The sequence below is a fragment of the Pleurodeles waltl genome, chromosome 3_1 (genome assembly GCF_031143425.1).
Source record: "Pleurodeles waltl isolate 20211129_DDA chromosome 3_1, aPleWal1.hap1.20221129, whole genome shotgun sequence".
NCBI classification, from domain to species: Eukaryota; Metazoa; Chordata; class Amphibia; order Caudata; family Salamandridae; genus Pleurodeles; species Pleurodeles waltl.
In genome coordinates, this window is record NC_090440.1 from 800,265,326 (window position 1) to 800,287,292 (window position 21,967).

Sequence of the window (21,967 nt, forward strand, 5' to 3'; positions counted from 1 at the left end):
TACCCGCAACCGGTTCCGGAGGAGTCAAATAGTTTTGGCTTTGATCCACCTTACCTCCTTCCCTGCCAGGGTCTGTCATTTGTTCTGTTTGTCTTTCAAGAATGTCTGTTTCTGGGAGAGCACTTGTCTGACCAGATTCTCCTGTTACCTCAGTTGAGGTTAGTTCGTTGTCACTCTCCTGTATCTCTTCCACCTCGTCTCTCACAGGAGTGTTTACGTTGGATGTGGTCTGCTCAGGTACAGTCTCTAATTTGCCTTCTCCTCTCTCCAATCCTGGAGTGGGTCTGGATGCTGTTGGTACTCTCACCAACTCTTCTTCATTGCCCATCGGACACAGTACTTTCCAAGTGTGGATGGTGTGGATTCAGTGCGGAAGTCTGACACACTTTACAGCTTTTGTAGTGATTAACACTATTTGGTAGGGGCCCTTCCACTGAGGGTCCAAGCACGACTTCCTCACGTGCTTTTTGATCACAACCCAATCCCCTGCTCTCAGGTTGTGTCCTTGGTCTTGAGACGGTTGCAGTGTAGTGGCTTCCACCTGATGAGAGAAAGAGCAAACCACATCAGCCAGACCTTTTCAGTAGTCCAACACCATATCATCTGTAATGTCACAAGAGCATTTGCAGGGACCACCGGCAACCTCATTGCCCTGGCATGAGGATCTCATGTGGCAACAATCCTGTTTTCTTGTTGGATGAATTTCTCATTGACATCAGATCTAACTGTAGTACGTTAGGCCATTTTAGATTTATGGACGCACACATTGTTGCCATTCTTGATTTCAAGGTACCGTTCATTTATTCCACAAGTCCTGAGGCTTCATGGCGGTAACTACAGTGCAGTTTATGCTCGATGTTTAAAGCTGAATATCACAATTTGATTACTTAATTGCTGAAGTGACTTACTCTATCTTATTTTAAAGAGACCGGAAACCCAAAACGTGCTATCAGTTTCCTAAGCGGTAACTTTGCTATTGTGAGCCTGTAATTTCTTTGTGTTGGGTAAGCTTCAATCCAATGACTAAAGATACAAACAATCACCAACACATATCTCAATCCTCTGCACACAGGCATCTCAATGAAATCCATCTGCATTCTGCTAAATGGACCTCCTGCTTTTCCACTGTGGCCCATGTTGATCACTGTTCCTTTTCCCACATTCATCTGCTGACAAACAATACACCTATGGCAAATTGCTTTGGCAAACCTGTCTAAACTTTGGATTGAACCAGGACTGTTTAAAAATGCAAACCATCGCATCTCTTCCCACATGAGCTTGAGCATGATAATAACTAGCCATTTGAGTTAGCAAACTATTTGGCAAGGCCACCCGTCCCTGTTCTGAAATTCACACATCATCTTCCCTCTGGACACACTTCATTTTAACCGATTCCCTTTTATCATCTTTAGGGACATTGTTCTGTAATGCTTTCAATTCTTCCATGGTATCTACAACATGTAAAGCAAAGTTAGGGTGCATTTCATTTTCATCAGGTAGCAATTTCCTTTTATCTTTGAATGATATACAGTTCAACGTGCAAAGCCTTGCACCTTGATCCTCATATGCATTTTCCGTGGGAAAAAAATCTTGAGATTTCAGGTGTGCACTGCATTTCACCACAGCAATCTTTTCAAGCAACTGAGTAGCTTGTAACAACTCATGAATTCTCTCACCTTTCCTCACTGGTGAACCAGAAGAGGCCAGGAAACCTCTCTGCGACTACAATTGGCCAAAGTCATGGACTATCCCAAATCCATACCGACTGTCTGCATAAATGGTAACTTTAAGCTGTGCAGAAACATGACACCCTTTAGTAAGAGCTACCAGCTCTGCCACTTGTGCGGAATACACTCCTTGAAGCCAGGACGCTTTAAGTATACTGGAGATAGTGCACACAGCATATCCTGCTCTCAGTACTCCTGTGTTATCTCTTAGGCAGGAGCCATCAACAAAGACAATTTGGTCGTTCTCTTCCAAGCAAGTATCTCTGATATCGGGCCTTGGTTTTGTGCGCAATTCAGTTACTTCTGGACAGTCATGTTCACTTCATCCATTTTGTCCATTTCAACATTCTCGTTTGGAAACAAGGTTGCTGGGTTAAGCACTGTACACCTTTTGATTGATAAATTTGAGGACCCCAGGGTGACCGTTTTGTACCTGGTCAACTGGCGTTTGTTAAATGTTGGATCTTCAAACTAGTGAGTAAGACTTCAATAGAGTGAGGAACATGATAGTTAAAGGATGTCCCATCACAAAGCTCTCACTCTGAGTGAGGCTCTGTTCAGCTGCTGCAACTGACCTCAGGTAGTCTGGTAAATGGGCTGCAACTGGGTCTAAAGTAGTTTAAAAATGTGCTACTGGGCGATTTACACTGCCATGAACTTCAGTCAAGACTGGCAAAGAACATACATCACTCTCATGACAGAACAACATAAAAGGTTTTGTGTAATCAGGCATACCCAAAGCTGGGGCCTGACACAGACTCTCTCTCAATTCAGTGCAGGCTCGCACACAAGCTTGGTCCAACACTAGTGGATCAGTAAACTCTTTGTGAGTTAGCTTCTGCAATGGTTTTGAAATGACTAAAAAATTTGGAATCCATTGGTGGCAGTAGCTCACCATTTCTAAAAACATCCTAACATCTCTCTGAGTGGCTGGGGGATTCAGCTGCAAAATAGCTGCAATCCTCTCTCTGTATATTTTCAGAATTCCTTTCTCAATTAAGTGTCCAAAGTATCTCACTTCTTTTTGACAGTACTGCAGTTTAGCTGGGGACAATTTACGACCGTTCTTCCCTAAGTGATTTAGCAAAGCAATAGTATTGTACTTGCATGTTTCTTTTGTTTTGGATGCAATTAACAAATCACCTATGTATTGTACCTATGTCGATTGGTAAGGCATTTCCAGTGGCTCTAAATTCTTTTTCAAGATCTGGTTGAAAAGGAGGGTGATTCTGAAAACACTTGAGGAATTTGAAACAGAAGAGAAATTGGCTATCCTCATGAAGGGGTACAGAAAAGAATGCTTGTGACAGGTCCACTAAGGTGAACCATTCAGCATCGCACGGAATCTGAAACATAATCACTGCGTGGTTGGGCACCACCTGGCAACACTTACTCACAATGTCATTTACCTTTCTCAAATCTTGGACAATTCGAAATTTCCCACAAGGTTTGCACAGTCCCATGATTGGTGAATTACATGGGCTGCTTAACACTTCCTTCAAAATGCCTTGGTCTACAAATTCTGCAATTATTGGTGCCAGACCTTCACTGTGTCACAATTAGTTTCTGTGAGCACATCATCTTCATCATCACTGTTTGTCTGAATTTCAATCCCATAATTTGTGCAAGTGATTGAACATCTTGTTTTGCACAACAAATCCCTTCCCAGTAGGGATACCAGGCGTGAGTCACAAACTATGAATTTGTGCAATCCCTTAAAGTTGCCAGTTTTGACCGGGACTGGTTCTGTAATTTGGTTAGTCAAATATTGGTTGGCAACTCCTACAATCTGCACTGTTTTCCCTGAAAGAGGCAGGTTTGGAACTTCTGCAGTTCTTACCATGAGTGTGTAGCTCCTGTGTCACCCAAAAAGAAGGCTTTGTCACCCATCACCTTTCCTTTAACATAAGGACCTTTCTTATATACCTCTAGTGCTAGTCAAACTGTTACTCACCTGATCATTGTTTATTCCACTCTCACTGTGTTTGGAAAATTTGTGTACTGTGTTGTTATTCAGGTTAAACCTTTGACCTGTGACTGGCTGAGAAAGCATCACTTGCTACTGTTCCATTGGGGCCTGAGGTATTTGACTTTTCTGTCTAGGTACCACTGGAACTTGAGGTTGCATCTGTTGCGTCTGGGGTGTTTGTAACAGTGGCAACTGCACCTGCTGCATGGGCTGGAAACCTTGCATCTGATTCATATTATTTTGGAAATTTTGATTTTGACCTTTCATTTTTGGCCCTCTCATATTCTTAAAAGAACAGATATCACTCATTTGCTGAACAGCACCACCCTGACTTACCATCGGGCAATCCCGTTTCCAGTGCCTAAGCCCCTGCAAGCGTGACACGGCAACATTCTTGTTAGACCTGACACACCGTAGCGTGGTCACCCCAAAGTTTGTGCCTGCCTCCCTCTACTTCTTCACACTGTTTATGCTGGTTTTAGAACTCTCTGCACTTTACCACTGCTAACCAGTGCTAAAGTGCATATTCTGTCTCCCTTAAAAAATGGTGACATTGGCTCATACCCAATTGGCATATTTAATTTACTTGTAAGTCCCTAGTAAGTGCACTGCATGTGCACAGGGCCTGTATATTAAAGTCTACTAGTGGGCCTGCAGCACTGAGTGTGCCACCAACATAATTAGTACCTTAACCATGTTTTAGACCTGCCATTGCAAGGCCTCTGTGTGCAGTTTCACTGCCACTTGGACTTGGCATTTAAAAGTATTTGCCGAGCCTGAAATTCCCATTTTTCTACACATAAGTCACCCCTAAGGTAGGCCCTGGATATCCCACAGGGCAGGGTGCTATGTAGGTAAAAGGCAGGACATATACCTGTGTGTTTTATTTGTCCTGGTAGTGGAAAACTCCTAAATTTGTTTTCCACTGCTGTGAGGCCTGCTCCTTTCATAGGCTAACATTAGGGCTACCATCATATACTGTTTGAGTGGTAGGTTCTGATCAGAAAGGGGTAGACCAGTCATATTTCGTATGGCCAGAATGGTAATACAAAATCCTGCTGACTGGGGAGGTTGGCTTTTATTTTACTATTTTAGAAATGCCACTTTTAGAAAGTCTGTCTCCAATGCACGTCTGAGCTGGGCTAGTTTACAGCTCCCTTGTGCATTTCACCTAGACAACCACAAACACAGGATGCTCAGTTATACCTGCACACATCTGCATACTGAATGGATCTTCCTGGGCTGGAAGGGTGGAGGGCCTGACACTTACATTTCAAAGGACAGTGGCCTGCCCTCACACAATGGACTGCAAAACCTCCTACTGGGACCCTGGCAGACAGGGTTGTACTGGAAGGGGACCTTGTGCAATCCAAAACCACTCTTTGAAGTCTACTCCACTTCAAAGGCACTTTTGGGTATATAAACTGGGTCCCTGACTGTACCAACTTGGACACTTCCTGGGATCTTGGGGGGGCGAACAGCTGTTAACAGACAGCAGATGCCTCCTTTGAACTTTCTAATTTTGGAAGGCTCTCCTTCTCTGCTACTGAGAAACTCGAAGGTATAACGTCAGATTACGTTGGTGCTGGGTGGCTTTCGGCAAGGACGTGAGACGTGAGGAGAGGCACCTCAGGTGCTGGAGAAGTGTGGCGGGTGCTGGGGGTGTTGCTGCCAAGACCGCAATCATCACAAGGGGGCAGGTGTGCAAAGTAGGGCAGCCGGAGGAGCCAGACCAGTGCCGCAGGTGCTATGAGAGTAGAGCTGGCTGGAATAGAGCGGAGTGGAGGACGCTGTTCGGGTTCTCTGCCCGCTGCCCATTCTCCCATTTGCCCATTTGTCTGCATGATTGACACCTCTCTGCACCTGTTGCAGTTGCGGTCCTGTGTCGCTGTGCTCCTGCGTGCAGCGAGCCGGCCAGTCAGATCCTGACATGGAGAACTGTTGGTGGCCCAGCAGCGGGATTTGGAGTCTCAGCACGGCAGATTCGCCGGAGCACGGAGGTGCCACGTGGGGCCGGGCCTGATTGCTTTGTGGCCTGGTGGCTTGGCCTTTGAGGTTTTCTGCGTAGCACTGCACAGGGCCACTCAAGGCAAAACACAAGGCAAGTGTCATACCATTAGGGCTATTGAGGCCCATTAAGGATCACAAGGACCATTCTATGAGGCAGATAGCAGAAATCATTGAGACATTGAGGTGAGGTGTATTGATAAAGCAAAAACAACAAGTGATGGACGGAATGCTGAACATTGTCAAACACTCACCCCCAGTCATAGATCTGGGGTTAATCCATCCTTCTTTTGCTCACCATGCCACCCCAGTTTGGACCCAGCCATATGCACATCAGTCTTGACCCTGTTCCTCATGGGAACAGTCCAGACCAAACTGCCAAGCCAGGTCCTCACTGGACCGGAAACAAGCATCCTGGGACCGGTTTCGGGGTTTCACCCCTCATCAGCCAGGCTAGCTTGAATCCAGTGGCATGGGAAGCACGGGACCCACGTCTGGGCATACCCTTCCCACTTAGGGCGACAAAGCAAAAACAACAAGTGATGGACGGAATGCTGAACATTGTCAAACACTCACCCCCAGTCATAGATCTGGGGTTAATCCATCCTTCTTTTGCTCACCATGCCACCCCAGTTTGGACCCAGCCATATGCACATCAGTCTTGACCCTGTTCCTCATGGGAACAGTCCAGACCAAACTGCCAAGCCAGGTCCTCACTGGACCGGAAACAAGCATCCTGGGACCGGTTTCGGGGTTTCACCCCTCATCAGCCAGGCTAGCTTGAATCCAGTGGCATGGGAAGCACGGGACCCACGTCTGGGCATACCCTTCCCACTTAGGGCGACAAAGCAAAAACAACAAGTGATGGACGGAATGCTGAACATTGTCAAACACTGGGAAGACCTGGCCTAGCAGTTCGGGCTGGACTGTTCCCATGGGGAACAGGGTCAAGACTGGTTTGCATATGGCTGGGTCCAAACTGGAATGGCATGGGCAGCAAAAAAACGATGGATTTAGGCCCAGATCACTGTACTGGGGGTGAATGTTTGACAATGTTCAGCATTCCGTCCATCACTACTTGTTTTTGCTTTGTCGCCCTAAGTGGGAAGGGTATGCCCAGACGTGGGTCCTGTGCTTCCCATGCCACTGGATTCACGCTAGCCTGGCTGATGAGGGGTGAAACCCCGAAACCGGTCCCAGGATGCTTGTTTCCAGTCCAGGGAAGACCTGGCCTAGCAGTTCGGGCTGGACTGTTCCCATGGGGAACAGGGTCAAGACTGATTTGCATATGGCTGGGTCCAAACTGGAATGGCATGGGCAGCAAAAAAACGATGGATTTAGGCCCAGATCACTGTACTGGGGGTGAATGTTTGACAATGTTCAGCATTCCGTCCATCACTACTTGTTTTTGCTTTGTCGCCCTAAGTGGGAAGGGTATGCCCAGACGTGGGTCCCGTGCTTCCCATGCCACTGGATTCACGCTAGCCTGGCTGATGAGGGGTGAAACCCCGAAACCGGTCCCAGGATGCTTGTTTCCAGTCCAGGGAAGACCTGGCCTAGCAGTTCGGGCTGGACTGTTCCCATGGGGAACAGGGTCAAGACTGATTTGCATATGGCTGGGTCCAAACTGGAATGGCATGGGCAGCAAAAAAACAATGGATTTAGGCCCAGATCACTGTACTGGGGGTGAATGTTTGACAATGTTCAGCATTCCGTCCATCACTACTTGTTTTTGCTTTGTCGCCCTAAGTGGGAAGGGTATGCCCAGACGTGGGTCCCGTGCTTCCCATGCCACTGGATTCACGCTAGCCTGGCTGATGAGGGGTGAAACCCCGAAACCGGTCCCAGGATGCTTGTTTCCAGTCCAGGGAAGACCTGGCCTAGCAGTTCGGGCTGGACTGTTCCCATGGGGAACAGGGTCAAGACTGATTTGCATATGGCTGGGTCCAAACTGGAATGGCATGGGCAGCAAAAAAACGATGGATTTAGGCCCAGATCACTGTACTGGGGGTGAATGTTTGACAATGTTCAGCATTCCGTCCATCACTACTTGTTTTTGAGGTGTATTGATAGCCTTGATAGTTTTGTTCCTTGTACTTAAGGCATTGTCACCTTGATTATTAACATACCCCAGACTGGACACTATGGCTGCACATCTTTTCTTTGGCCTGTTTGTCATCTGAGCCCAAAGCCTCCAAGCTGAATCAACTGCTCATCGGAATACTTCACTGGCACCTAAGCAAACATCTGTAACTGTCTACTGTAAGCATTGAAGAGGCATAATGACTGCTAAAAAACTGAGATCTGGCCGCCTACTTCCGGGGAGGTCTTGTTCCAAAACCAAATCCAACCCTCTCCGCAACAAAGGTGCTGTTGCCCCGGGACTAAAATGTAGAAATATTTTTTTTTTCTCTCTGGGACTGAGACAGAGGCCTCTACCGATTTCTCGGAGTCTAGATCCTTAGGTGACAGGGCTACATCTCCGTTAGGAGTCCTGCAGCATCCTAGTCTCAAGGAGTTAGCATGCATTAATGTCTCTGATGAAGTACTGCACAGGATGTATTCCCAATTTTTAAAGCATGTCCAAAGGCAAACACCGTGAGCGGAGATCCCTGTCTATAGAAGCAAAATCCAATGCGCAAAAGGAAAAATCTCAAGAAGGTCAAAAAAATAAATCGAAGGTTTTCTAAAAAAGGTCGGAAAAAGATACGTTTCTCTGAGGCTTGCCCTGTGTCAGAAGAACCTCTAAACTCAGAGGTTCCCATCTCCCAAAACCTTACTGCAATCATTGAATCTCGATAATGGAAGTTTCTCTGTGTTCTCCCAGCGAGTCAGCCGTGTATGGCCCAATCTTGAGCCAAAATATGCCTACAGTACTGTTAAGTTTGCTTCCTTTAAATCCCTTAGCACAACCGTTTGGGGCTCCAACGTGGCTGAAGCCCCGGCAGGTTCAGGTGCCACTCTCAAGAAGAGAAAAGAGCCAAAACCATGTGAACACTTTGGCTTTAGACTTCATGCTTCTGTTTGACACAGACCTTTCCCTAAATAGATCTCAACTTCAAAAGTGTCTTTCAGAGGTTGAGTCACTTAGCCTAATTGAAAGTAATGACTTAGACTTGGTATCTTTGGAGGACTCGGGTCTTTGCCCCAAAACAAGAGTGTTCTTTTATTCGAAATAGATAGTCAACAAAATTTTAAATAATTCTGAACAGCTACAATGTAAATGTATTGATGTTGTCCCTGTTTTGGGCAAGGTAAAGACTGTGCTAGCTGGTAAGGTTTCACAGTATCCCCTTGAAGGTGCTAGGAAACACATGTCTATTCCCCTACCCCTAAGTAACCCCGACAACTATCCTCATCGTCAACAGTGTTTACAAATCTCTCTATGAAAATATGGCAGGGAAGTGTCACTTAGGGACCCCCCGATGAGCCTACCCCAAGACTTAAGTGTCAACACCCACTCTTGGAATTGGCTACAGACTGTGTTAAGCAGCTACTCCACAACATCTCGTCCAATAGCACCTTCGCAAAAGCAATTAGCACATTATTGTATGCTGGAAAGTTGCTGGTATAAATAATAAGGGGGAAAATATTTAGTTTCTGAACACTCTTAATGCAGACATAATCTTCCTACAAGAAACTTGGTCCGCTGGGGAGCTCGTGTGAGACAAGTATTATTTGCTTTGCTGTAACGCTACCCCCTCAAAGAGAAGTCATGCCAAGGGTGGGGTAACATGCTTGCTGACTAATAGGCTTCACTGGTGCTACAAATGTTACAGAGATCCGAGCAATCTGTTCTTGGCTATAATTCTTTACAGTGCTGGTAATGGGTCTGATGGAGCTCCTCTGGTGTTGGTAAACTCCTATAACCCCCCTGGTGCCCCTCACAATAGCCTCTTAACTAAGATATTCATTTTTTATCAACAAGCTGTTGATAAAAGCCTGAAACTAGAGTTATCATGGTTGGGAACTTAAACTGTAAAATTTCAAATCTAGTCCTCTTACAATTTTGGAATGAGGAAAAAGAGGAAGCATTTGGGATTCCCACTTGTGTCTTTCCCCATAAAATAAGAACTGATAAGTGTGGGAAGCTTCTCCTTGAGCACCTGAAGACGAGTGACTGTATAATAGCAAATGGTAGACTCCACTCCGATTCACCAGCCCACTACACGCATAAATCTTTGGGAGGTACTGCTATTCTGAGTAAGTGGTAACCAGCTATCAGGCATTCTCCTTGATACAGGAAAAACAAGTAATAGAAGCTGCACTCAGTGATCATAATACTTTGGTAGCTTCTATTAATATGAAAGTTCTCCCCGCTGATCCTTGGAGCTTGGAGGTGTCGAAATCAAAATTTAATATTAAAACTGACAGAACACAATTGTCCTTTGACAGGATTAAGGGGCTTGTTGGTATTTTAGAGACTGCCTCTGGCAATCTTGAAAACTGGGCAGGTAATGTTTTGGAAACATTCTCTGAGCTTATTCAGCAGTTAATTACGATCACCCGCCAGACGACCCACAGCAAGCATATGGTAAAACCCCACCCCCTATTCTTATTGAACAGAGAAACCAATGCTCTTACCCATAAACAATATAGGGAATGCACTTTAGAAAGGCATACTGAGTTGGACTTATTAAAAAGAAGAAGGAGGCATTTAAGAGCTCATTTAAAAAGAGATACTATCAATAGATTCTGGATCAATGTAAGGGAAGCAGCTTTTAACAGCCAGTCAAGGCGCTTCTGGTTGTTGATTGCAGATGGGTGTGGCACGAAAACTAGATCTCTTCCAATGGCCATCAATAAAACAAGCTGGTCCACTTTCATATCTGGTCTCTATGCATCCAATGGGAATATTGTGGAGCTTCCTCAAACTGGTGCTGACCCCACACATACGTATCCCCCTGCATTGGGGCCTGATGAAATTCCTATACTGGCTATAAAGCATGATATTTTTACCTGGAGTAAAATCCTGTCCCAGGTTTTCCAGTGCTGCTATGAACCCAGAAAAATTCCTCCGCCCTGGAAGGGTAGTGTTGTTGTTCCCCTATATAAGAAAGAGAACCGCAACTGTCCTGGGAGCTACCGCCAGATTGCTCTGCTGGATGCGGTTGGCAAAATATTTGCGAAATATTTGCTTTCCCAGATTAGTGACTGGGCAGAAAGGAACAAGATCATCCCTCTGGAGAAATCAGGCTTTAGAGAAAGGCATGGTACAACTGATAACATCTTGGCCCTTTAGGTAATAAATGAGAAATATGTCTCCTTGATCGATTTTTCTACAGCATTTGATAAAGTAGATCGGGCTACGCTGTGGAAAAAGCTCTTAAGACTAGGCATGCCTGGTATTCTCTTAGATCTGGTGATTCACCTCCATTCCTCCACCTGGTGTAGGGTATTGTTAGGGGGAGATAGAGGCTTGTCCCATGAAATTCCAACTCAGAATGGTTTAAAACAAGGTTGTATGCTGGCCCCGTTGCTGTTTTCCTTGTACATCTCTGACTTACCCACGCACTTGGAGTGAGGGTTTCGCCCCCATATCGGGAGAAAGGCCAATACCCTGTTTGCTCAATGCCGATGATATAGTTATAATGGATCGCACCCCAAAAGGGCTAAGCAATCGCCTTTAAGCCCTCAGGCAATTCACAGAAGCCCATTACTTAAAAATAAATAGCTCCAAAAGTAAAATCTTGGGTTTTCATGTTAAAAAAAGGTTTAAATATGACAGTTTCTGCTGGACTTTGGGAGCTCAGAAACTTGAAAGGGCAAATTCATATACCTTTTTGGGTAAAATTGTTTGCAGGAATCTCAGTGAAAGGGGGCATATAGAACATAACTAACACAAGGCTCTATCCCAAGCTAATGGCTTGAATGCCCTCTACAGGGCTACCGGTAGGAGACACTTCAAACATCTCTTAAAGGTATACCAGTAAAAGATACCTCTGGGTCTACTTTATGGCCTTGAACACGTTGAAGTGTCTAAATGGGGTTTTCTTGATAAACTAGAGGGCCGCATCTTGAGGAATCTTATATCCACAAACTCTGCCCTCTCAGCAGCAACCTTAAGGCTTGAGACAGGCTTGCGAAGCACATTTGTTCAAGGGCTAGCCGGGGTCGTACGCTGTGTGGCTAGCCTGATGACTTTTGGTGAGGATTCTTTGAGGCCATTATTAAAAAACAAAATTGGGGCCGGCAGCAGAATGAAATACACCATTGGTTGGAATTTTATATATGCCACAGATCTTCTGCAGTTAGATCCTACATCCATTCCCACACTTCCTCCGTTACAGCTAAAATCCGTTATTAGACAAGTAACTTGGTCCGCAAGCCTCCGCCTGGACAAAAAGGCCTGTGCACAGAGGCCGGGCTTCCACTCTGTAACTGACACTATATGATTGATGGAAATGCAGCCCTACCTCAACTGGAGCATGCCTCATGGGGTCAGAAGATTCTGGCTTCTATAGTGACAGGGACTGCTTCCTCTCAATACATTGTGGGACAGATGGTATGGTTCTGAAGCTACTTGTAATTTCTGTCAAAATGGTGATGAAGACCTGAAACATGTTATTTTCATGCCCGGCCTTGCTACTATTCCGTCGTAGATGGTTGCGTCCTATCTGTCTCAAACTTTCCCTACGCACTGCTTCAGAATTATTACAGGCCTTCTCTGTTCCCACAAATTAAATATTTTGCTATAGAATTTTAACTTTTTTAAACATTTTTTATCTTTGTATTAATGTATTTATCAAACCATTGTTTTCTTTTCTTTAAAAATGGGAAATGTAAACTGTCCATGAAGGTTTTGGTTTTCTATTTTGATGGTCTTTTTATATGTTTGTTTTATGTGGACCTCCAGGGGAGTTCTGTATCATAAATAAAAGATGAACTTGAAACTTCCTGGGACAGATACTCTGAACCAGACCCTGTAACCTGCCAAGAGGAGCTGCCTGGTTGCCCAAAGGACTGCTTTGCTGTGAAAGACTGCTGCCATGCTGTTGCCCTGCTGACTTGCTGGCCTCTGGCTCTGTTGAGAAGGGCTCTCCAAGGGCTTGGATTGAGCTTGCCTCCTGTTTCTTGAAGTCTCAGGGCCAAAAAGACTTCATCACTGCAAAGGAACTCCTTGTGCAGTGAAAATTGAAGCACCGCCTGCCGGAATTGACACACAGCCTGCCTAGCGGAGAAAGAATCACCGCATTGGAATTCGACACAGTCCTAGCCATGTGGGAAATAATCAACACATCATCTGTGTGCACCCAGGAATCTATCACACACCCTTAGGTTTCCAAGCATCTCGTCCTCTGTGGTCTTGGTGTGTGTAATTTTGGCTCATACCAGGTACTTTTTTCTTGCAAGAGACACTTGGTGCTTTTTAAGGTCTTCAGACTCTTCTTATCATTACAAAAGTGTTATTTCAACTTGTACTTTATACCTTAATGTATTCAGATAAATATCTCATATTTTTTTATAAAACTGTGTGGTGTATTTTTGTGGTGTTTTCACTGTGGTATTGCATGATTTATTGCTCAAATACTTTACACATTGCCTTCTATGGTAAGCCTGACTCCTTAGTGCCAAGCTACCAGAGGGTGGACACGGGATAATTTGGATTGTGTGAGACTTACCCTGACTAGGATTGCGGTCCATACCAGGACAAGGGTGCATACCTCTGCCAACTAGAGACCCCATTTCTTCATTCCTTGCACTTCACCTTGTATTACACCTATGCTCAAATCAAGCCCACGATTTACACTTTCCATTCCTCCATGACCTATACCTCTACTTTAATCTTGAAATGGCGCATTTCCCTGTTGTTGATGCTGTGGAAAACGTCCTTGTATCACTGTTTGTGCCGCTTTAATCTGTACCACCATTGCCTTCTCTTTTAACTTTCTCTGCTTCAACTCAATTTGGTCACTACAGTACTTTGCATATTGCAACACCTCATCAATCGGCTTTACTTGCCAACAAATCAAATGACTCTTGTAGGAAGTTGGCTCTGTATGTACTATTTCAAAGTAAGAAATAGCATGCACAGAGTCCAAGGGTTCCCCTTAGAGGTAAGGTAGTGGCAAAAAGAGATAATTCTAATGCTCTATTTTGTGGTATTGTGGTCGAGCAGTAGGCTTATCAGAGGGTAGTGTTAAGCATTTGTTGTACACACACAGGCAATAAATGAGGAACACACACTCAAAGACAATTCCAGGCCAATAGGTTTTTATATAGAAAAATATATTTTCTTAGTTTATTTTAAGAACCACAGGTTCAAGATTTACAAGTAATACTTCAAATGAAAGGTATTTCACTTAGGTAACTTAGGAACTTTGAATCAGCAAAATAGCATGTACAGTTTTCACAAAAATGGCAATAAGCTATTTTTAAACTAGACAGTGGAATTTTCAACAGTTCCTGGGGGTGGTAAATGTTTGTTAGTTTTGCAGGTAAGTAAACCACGTACAGGGTTCAAAGTTGGGTCCAAAGTAGCCCACCGTTGGGGTTTCAGGGCAACCCAAAAGTTACCACACCAGCAGCTCAGGGCCGGTCAGGTGCAGAGGTCAAAGTGGTGCCCAAAACACATAGGCTTCAATGGAGAAGGGGGTGCCCCGGTTCCAGTCTGCCAGCAGGTAAGTACCCGCATCTTCGGAGGGCAGACCAGGGGGGTTTTGTAGGGCACCGGGGGGGACACAAGTCAGCACAAAAAGTACACCCTCAGCTGCACGGGGGCGGCCGGGTGCAGAGTGCAAACAGGCATCTGGTTTGCAATGGAGTTCAATGGGAGACCCAGGGGTCTCTTCAGCAAAGCAGGCAGGCAAGGGGGGGCTCCTCGGGGTAGCCACCACCTGGGCAAGGGAGAGGGCCACCTGGGGTTCGCGTCTGCACTGGAGGTCAGTTCCTTCAGGTCCTGGGGTCTGCGGGTGCAGTGTCTTTACCAGGTGTCGGGTTCTTTGAAGCAGGCAGTCGCGGTCAGGGGGAGCCTCTGGATTCCCTCTGCAGGTGTCACTGGGGGGACTCAGGGGGGTCAACTCTGGCTACTCACAGGGTCGCAGTCGCCGGGGAGTCCTCCCTGTAGTGTTGTTTCTCCGCAGGTCGAGCTGGGGGCGTCGGGTGCAGAGTGGAAAGTCTCACGCTTCCGGCGGGAAACGTGTAGTCCTTGAATAGTTGTTTCTTTGTTGCAAAGTTGTTTCTTCTTTGGAGCAGAGCCGCTGTCCTTGGGAGTTCTTGGTCCTTTTAGATGCAGGGTAGTCCTCTGAGGCTTCAGAGGTCGCTGGACCCTGGGGAATGCGTCGCTGTTGCAGTTTTTCTTGAAGTGGGGAGACAGGCCGGTAGAGCTGGGGCCAAAGCAGTTGGTGTCTCCGTCTTCCCGGCAGGGCTTTCAGGTCAGCAGTCCTTTTTCATCTTAGGTTGCAGGAATCTAGTTTCCTAGGTTTTGGGGAGCCCCTAAATACTGAATTTAGGGGTGTGTTTAGGTCTGGGAGTGCAGTAGCCAATGGCTACTGTCCTTGACGGTGGCTACACCCTCTCTGTGCCTCCTCCCTGAGGGGAGGGGGGCACATCCTTATTCCTATTGGGGGAATCCTCCAAAATCAAGATGGAGGATTTCTAAAGGCAGGGGTCACCTCAGCTCAGGACACCTTAGGGGCTGTCCTGACCGGTGGGTGACTCCTCCTTGTTTTTCTCATCATCTCCCCTGGACTTTCCACCAAAAGGGGGGGCTGTGTCCAGGGGGCGGGCATCTCCACTAGCTGGAGTGCCCTGGGACATTGTAACATGAAGCCTGAGCCTTTGAGGCTCACTGCTAGGTGTTATAGTTCCTGCAGGGGGGAGGTGTGAAGCAACTCCACCCAGAGCAGGCTTTTGTTTCTGTCCTCAGAGAGCACAAAGGCCCTCACCACATGGGGTCAGAAACTCGTCTCTCAGCAGCATGCTGACACAGACCAGTCAGTCCTGCACTGAACAATTGGGTAAAATACAGGGGGCATCTCTAAGATGCCCTCTGTGTGCATTGTTTTAATAAATCCAACACTGGCATCAGTGTGGGTTTATTATTCTGAGAAGTTTTCCCAGTATTCAGTGTAGCCATTATGGAGCTGTGGAGTTTGTTTTTGACAAACTCCCAGACCATATACTTAATATGGCCACACTGTACTTACAATGTCTAAGAATGGACTTAGACACTGTGGGGCATATTGCTCATGCAGCTATGCCCTCACCTGTGGTATAGTGCACCCTGCCTTAGGGCTGTAAGCCCTGCTAGAGGGGTGACTTACCTATGCCACAGGCAGTATTTTGTGGGCATGGCATCCTGAGGGGGATGCCACGTCGACTTTGCCTTTTTTTCCCCACCAACACACACAATCTACAATGGCAGTGTGCATGTGTTAGGTGAGGGGTCCCTTAGGGCACAACATATGCTGCAGCCCTGAGGGACCTTCCCTGGTCACAGGGCCCTTGGTACCACTGGTACCTTTTACAAGGGACTTATCTGTGTACCAGGGGTGTGCCAATTGTGGAAACAATGGTACATTTTAGGTGAAAGAACACTGGTGCTGGGGCCTGGTTAGCAGGGTCCCAGCACACTTTTCAGTCAAGTCAGCGTCAGTATCAGGCAAAAAGTGGGGGGTAATTGCAACAGGGAGCCATTTCCTTACAACTCTTAATCATCTGACTAATTTCAGGTCTCAGTCCTTCAACACATCTAAACACAAAATGAATCCTGTCTTTTGGCTCGATTGTTTCTGTACTACTGTAATGTTTGAATGCCTGTAACAATCTCCCATAGTAGAGGTGTATGGATTCCTCTGCCTCCTGAGCTGTCCTATCTGCGCTGCCAGTCAATGTTTTCGGGCGAAATTCTTATTTTAAAAAATGTGATCACTTTTTTTTTTTTTGTTAAGCAACTGTTATTGGGTATTTGACCAACAATGTCACGTAGAGGAGAAAACATGCCCCAAATTCTCTCTTACACTTTCTATTATGAAGGTACAAGTAAACAGATCCATAACAATCCCCAAGTAAGTACTGATTTCAGTCACACAGGTCCCAGCCATCTATCCCATATCTTATGGCATTTGCCCTCACAGCCTCTTGCCTGATAAACGGGTCTCTCCATTTGGGCATACCAGTCCACTCCCCTCTTCCACATTTGTGCCGATGGAGGAGTCCTAGAGGACCACAGTCTAGCAATATCTCTCTTTGCAATCAGTAGTGCCATGCCCACCAGTGTTCGGATCGTTTAGGAGTGTCCGACCCCCCCCACCACCCCCAGCAGGGCCATCTTGGGGGATAAGGCCAGTGAAATGTCGAACAGTGTGGAGAGTTTGTTTAGGATTTGTGCCCAAAACTGTTGGATCAAAGGGCAGGGCCACACCACGTGAAAGAAGTCCGCTGGTGTGGTTGCACACCGGTTACAGCAAGGGTCCGGTTTGATCCCAGCTCGGAAAAACCTAGCTGGGGTCAGGTAGGCACAGTGTAGGTAGTACGTTTGCACCAAGCGCAGCCTAGTTGAGATTGTAAGGACTTGTGGCGCCATCAGTGCATTCCGCCAGTCATCGTCCTCCAGGGGACTGATCCAGGATTCCCAGCGAGCCGTAGGGGCTGGAGGGACGGCGAGGTATTTAACACAAGTGTGCAGTAGATTCCAGAAATTCCCCAGCTCTCAGGGTCCCCATCATCACCTTGGCCTCAAGTGGGCCAAATTCGGTTAGGAGGGTGCCATCACTGATATGGGTTCTCAACGCATGCAGAGCTGCAGGAATTTATGGAACTGTGTCTTGGCCAGAGCATATGTTTCTTGAAGTTACTGGAAGGACATCATGTGTGTGCTTTGCCTGATATCTCCTACTGTTGTTATGCCTATGCTATCTGACTTTCAGAACCCTTCTAAGTTGGCAACCTCTCGTAGCCTCTGTCTGTGCCATAGGGGAGTAAGTTGTGTGATTAGGCCTCACCACCCCGTCAGTTTCTGGGTGACCCTCCATCCATGAAAGACCTGGGTAGTGATTTCGGGGATGGTCGCGAGGATGGGGCTTCCTTATAACATATTCATAAGGCTTGGAAACCCCATTGTGGAGAGCTCAAGACGATAGGTTGGGTCATTTCACCCCCCAGTTAGCCATTCATTAATGATGAGCAGGCTGGCAGCTAAATAGTACCAGTATATGTTGAACATAGCTAAGCCTCCCTCATAGACATCGCGTTGGCATGCGTCCGATGATAAATGCCGCCGGCCCTCTTGCCGTACAAAGGAGCGAGCCATGGTATTCATCTGTCGAAACCTTTCATCTGTCGGAACCATTGGCGAGGGAAGCAAAGGGGGGATGTTTTGGAGAATATAGAGGAATCAGGGTAGAATTGAGCGGCAGCGTTCACCAGCGCCCTAACTACGCCTTCGCTTTCAGGGTAAGGGGGTGAGGTTAAGGGCCCATGTTAAGTTTGATTCGAGTGCCACTTTTAAGCGACGGATGGGGATAGTTTGCTGCCAATTGATTTGATCACGGGTCCCCAAGAACGGGACCAGGTGGGACCTCCCAAGTTCACCTTAAGGCACAATGCCTCCCCAAAGATGCGAAACAACTGAAGGCATCAGGGTCCGCTCAATTCCGGCCATGCAAATAGAGAAGAACAACGTCTGCATATAGCTCGATGCGGTCCTCACACACACCCCCATCACCACCCCTCTATCACCACCCCTCTATAAAAGGGGCGCTACGGATCATCTGTGAAAGTGGCTCTATGGTGAGGGCAAAGAGGAGAGGGGACAGAAGACAACCCTGCTTCGTGCCCCTCCCGATGTGGAACACCTCAGAAAGCCTCCCGCTCACCAAGACATGGGCAGATGATGCCCAGTACAAGAGGCAGACCATGTGTCGAAAGGGACCTCCCAGACGTAACCCCAATCCACAGTATCAAACTCTTTCTTGAAATCAATAAGAAGGAGTGCCAGTGGAGAGAGGAGTTCGTTCCTGTGCGCCAAGGCCACGTGCCGCCTCTGAAAACAGTGTCTAGTGCTGCGGGTAGGGATAAAGCCGCATTGGTCAGGATGGATCAAGTGTCGTATGACTGTCTTTAGCCGGGTGCCATTATGTGGGCGAAGATCTTAATTTCGCTATTTATAAGTGATATCGGTCGATAATCTTGCACAGGATGTAGAAGGGGGTTGAGACTTGGGCAGCACCACTATCGTGGCCTGGCCCAGTCACAAGGGAAGGCCCCTCTGTCCAATGGCTCTGTATGTAGGCCATGCAAGTGCGGCAGTAAAAGCTCTCGGAATTTTGTATAATATTCTGCCGGGTACCCGTCCGGTCCCGGGGTCTTCCTGGGACTAAGGCTCGTGATAGCCTCCCCAATTTCCTCTATGGTTATGGGATCATACAGTCCCCGGCTGACCAAAGCCGGAAGAGTCGGCATGTCTACCTCATTTAACAGCGGCATTTGCTGCTCCACCATGGGTCTGGGCACTGCTGTGTGAAGGGCAGCATAGTACTGGGCAACCCTGTTTGCTATGTCCTGCGGGCCGTTCAGAGAGACCCCGGGTCAGCCAATATTTCCAGGACCATGTGCCCCATCCGTGGTCTAGTCACAGCCACTAGATAAGTTTACTGTTTTTGTCCCCCAGACATAAATCCGGGCCTGTTAGGCCCGCCAGATCTGCTTAGCCTCTTCCAAGGAGTGAGTTTTGAGTTCTTGGCGTATCATCTCCAGAACCCTCTCAGACTCCTCCCCTCCTGTCCTAAGCAGCTCATGCTCTAGGTGAAGTGCCCGGGTATCCAGGGATACAACCTGGGCCTGCCTCTCTCTCCCCTGCCATCTCAGTAGGCCCTTGGCATGGCCATGAATTGCGGCCAGGCCCGCCGACCAAAGTGTAATGTGTGATTGGGCCGAGCCCTCATTGTCTTGGAAATAATGATTGATCTCACTGTGGAGAACCGTGCGCTATGTCTCATCCTGCAAAAACTAGGCATTGAGCCGCCATAGGATCCTTAGGCCAAGGTCGGAGCGGCCAATAGTCAGGGAGATGGGAGCATGATCGGAGGGGCCCCGAGTCAGCATCTGGACCTGCGTGACGGTGGAAAAATCTGGCGCCGGGGCAAGGATCAGGTCAATACGGGCCTGGGTGTGGTGCGCTGCTGAGGTATGAGTGTACTGCCGGTGGTGAGGGTGCCAAGTATGCCACGCATCGCAAAGACCGGTACTGGTTATCCACCTGGCAAGGGACAGGGAGCGTCTTCTGCGCACATCAGGCATGGGGCCTGTAGTGCCTAGGGATGGGTCCAGGGCCGCATTCATATCCCGCTGAGGAAAGTGGGGCCCACAGGCATTTGAGTCAGTAGTGTGGTAATGGTGTGAAAAAAATTATCTAGGTCAGTCGGGGGCCATATACACTGAGTAGGTTAATGTTGTGGCCATCTACCTTGCCCGCCAGGGCAACAAACCTTCCCTGTGGGTCTGACCACTCCTGTTGCAACACCATGGGATAGTTATGGCGTAAGAGTATTACCACCCCCCTGGCTTCCCTAGTGTATCTGGAGTGGTATACCCAGTAAAAAACTATATTGGGCCAAAAACGGGCAGGTGGCTCCCATTAAGTGTGTCTCATGGAGGAGTAGGACTGAGGGACAGAGGTGCTGTTCCTGGCGCAGAACTGCTGTTTGTTTAATTTTATCCAGGAGACAATTGACGTTCCATGAGATTATATTAGTGGGAGCTATGTGGCATTGAGGAAGGAGGGGGCTCCACACCCGTTCGCGTCATGGAGGGTTTGGAGGGTTTTGCTTATAGTAATATTTAATTACTTCAGGACATGGTGCACCAGTAACTGGATCTCTCTCTGGCTCCTTTGTTGGCCAATCTACACTCCTCTTGCATTCCACCCATAAGTCTGCTGGGACAACTATATCTAACAGGGTGTTTAAGTCTTCCCATAGGCATTTTGCAAGCTTTACGAACCTGTCTGTTGGTACCATTCTACAGGTTTCTCTCTCAGTCTGGGCTAGTCATTTGGAAATGACAGGATGTCACTTCTGCTCCACGGGACATGGACAAAGTTCCCTCTGGGAATTTCTCTCATTGATTGTATTTTCACTGGGTCCTCGGCTTGCGCTCTTTATTCCCGCTCTTTATGTGATTAATGGGCACAAGTAATGCAGCTCATCTTCTGTGTATGACTCGTCTCTTTACCCACATCGTTCCTTCGATTAGTTCTTCTGCTTCCATCCCAAGTCTTGTATAATTTATGTGGTTCCCTCTCCTAGAGCCGCCTCGAGAGCTACTCAGGTTTTCCATCCATTCGGTTAATTGTTGGACTGTCAAACCTTGTAACGAAATGTTGTTGGGCTTTGCATTTGGCAACTGCTGTAAGGTTAGGTTTGGGGTCTCTCGTGTCACTGAGCTCAGGTTAGGACCTATGTTTGACCATACCTCATTATTTGGAGGGGTCCTGCAAGGGCTTAAGGGGGTCATTACAACATTGGCGGTAAAAGCCGCTTACCGCCGTGCAGAAGACCGCCAATACACCGCGGCGGCGGCGGGAGACCGCCACAGCTATTATGAAACACATCACGGAATCCGCCGAAATTCAGACACCCACACAAGTCCGCCACACCAAAGGTCAGCGATAAATATGCGGAAACAAATCCTCCACCTCCACGCCAACAGAAACACGCCCATGCTATTACGACACACGAATCCACGCAGCGGTATTTCAACCGCGGTATTCCATTGGCGGTACACACCGCCGCGCTCAAAATACACACACAGCTCCAAAACACCGCCACATTGGACAATTCAAAATACACACACCTGATACACATACACACACCACTCCCACACACCCAACACAATATAAAACACACACTCACATCACCCACAAACCCCCACGACCACAAATTAGAGATGAAGGCCAGAGAGAGACAGCACAGAATAGATAACACCATCACACAGAGGCCCACTACACCATCACCCACACAACATCCACGCACAAAACACCACATACCACTACACTCACCACACTCATCAACACATACACCACCCCACACATCACACACACCACCCCATGTCACGCCAAAGACACCCCCGCTTCTCCGAGGAGGAGCTCAGGGTCATGGTGGAGGAAATCATCAGGGTAGAGCCACAGCTATTTGGCTCACAGGTACAGTACACATCCATAGCCAGGAAGATGGAGCTATGGCAAAGAATAGTCGACAGGGTCAACGCTGTGGGACAGCACCCAAGAAATAGGGAGGACATCAGGAAGAGGTGGAACGACCTA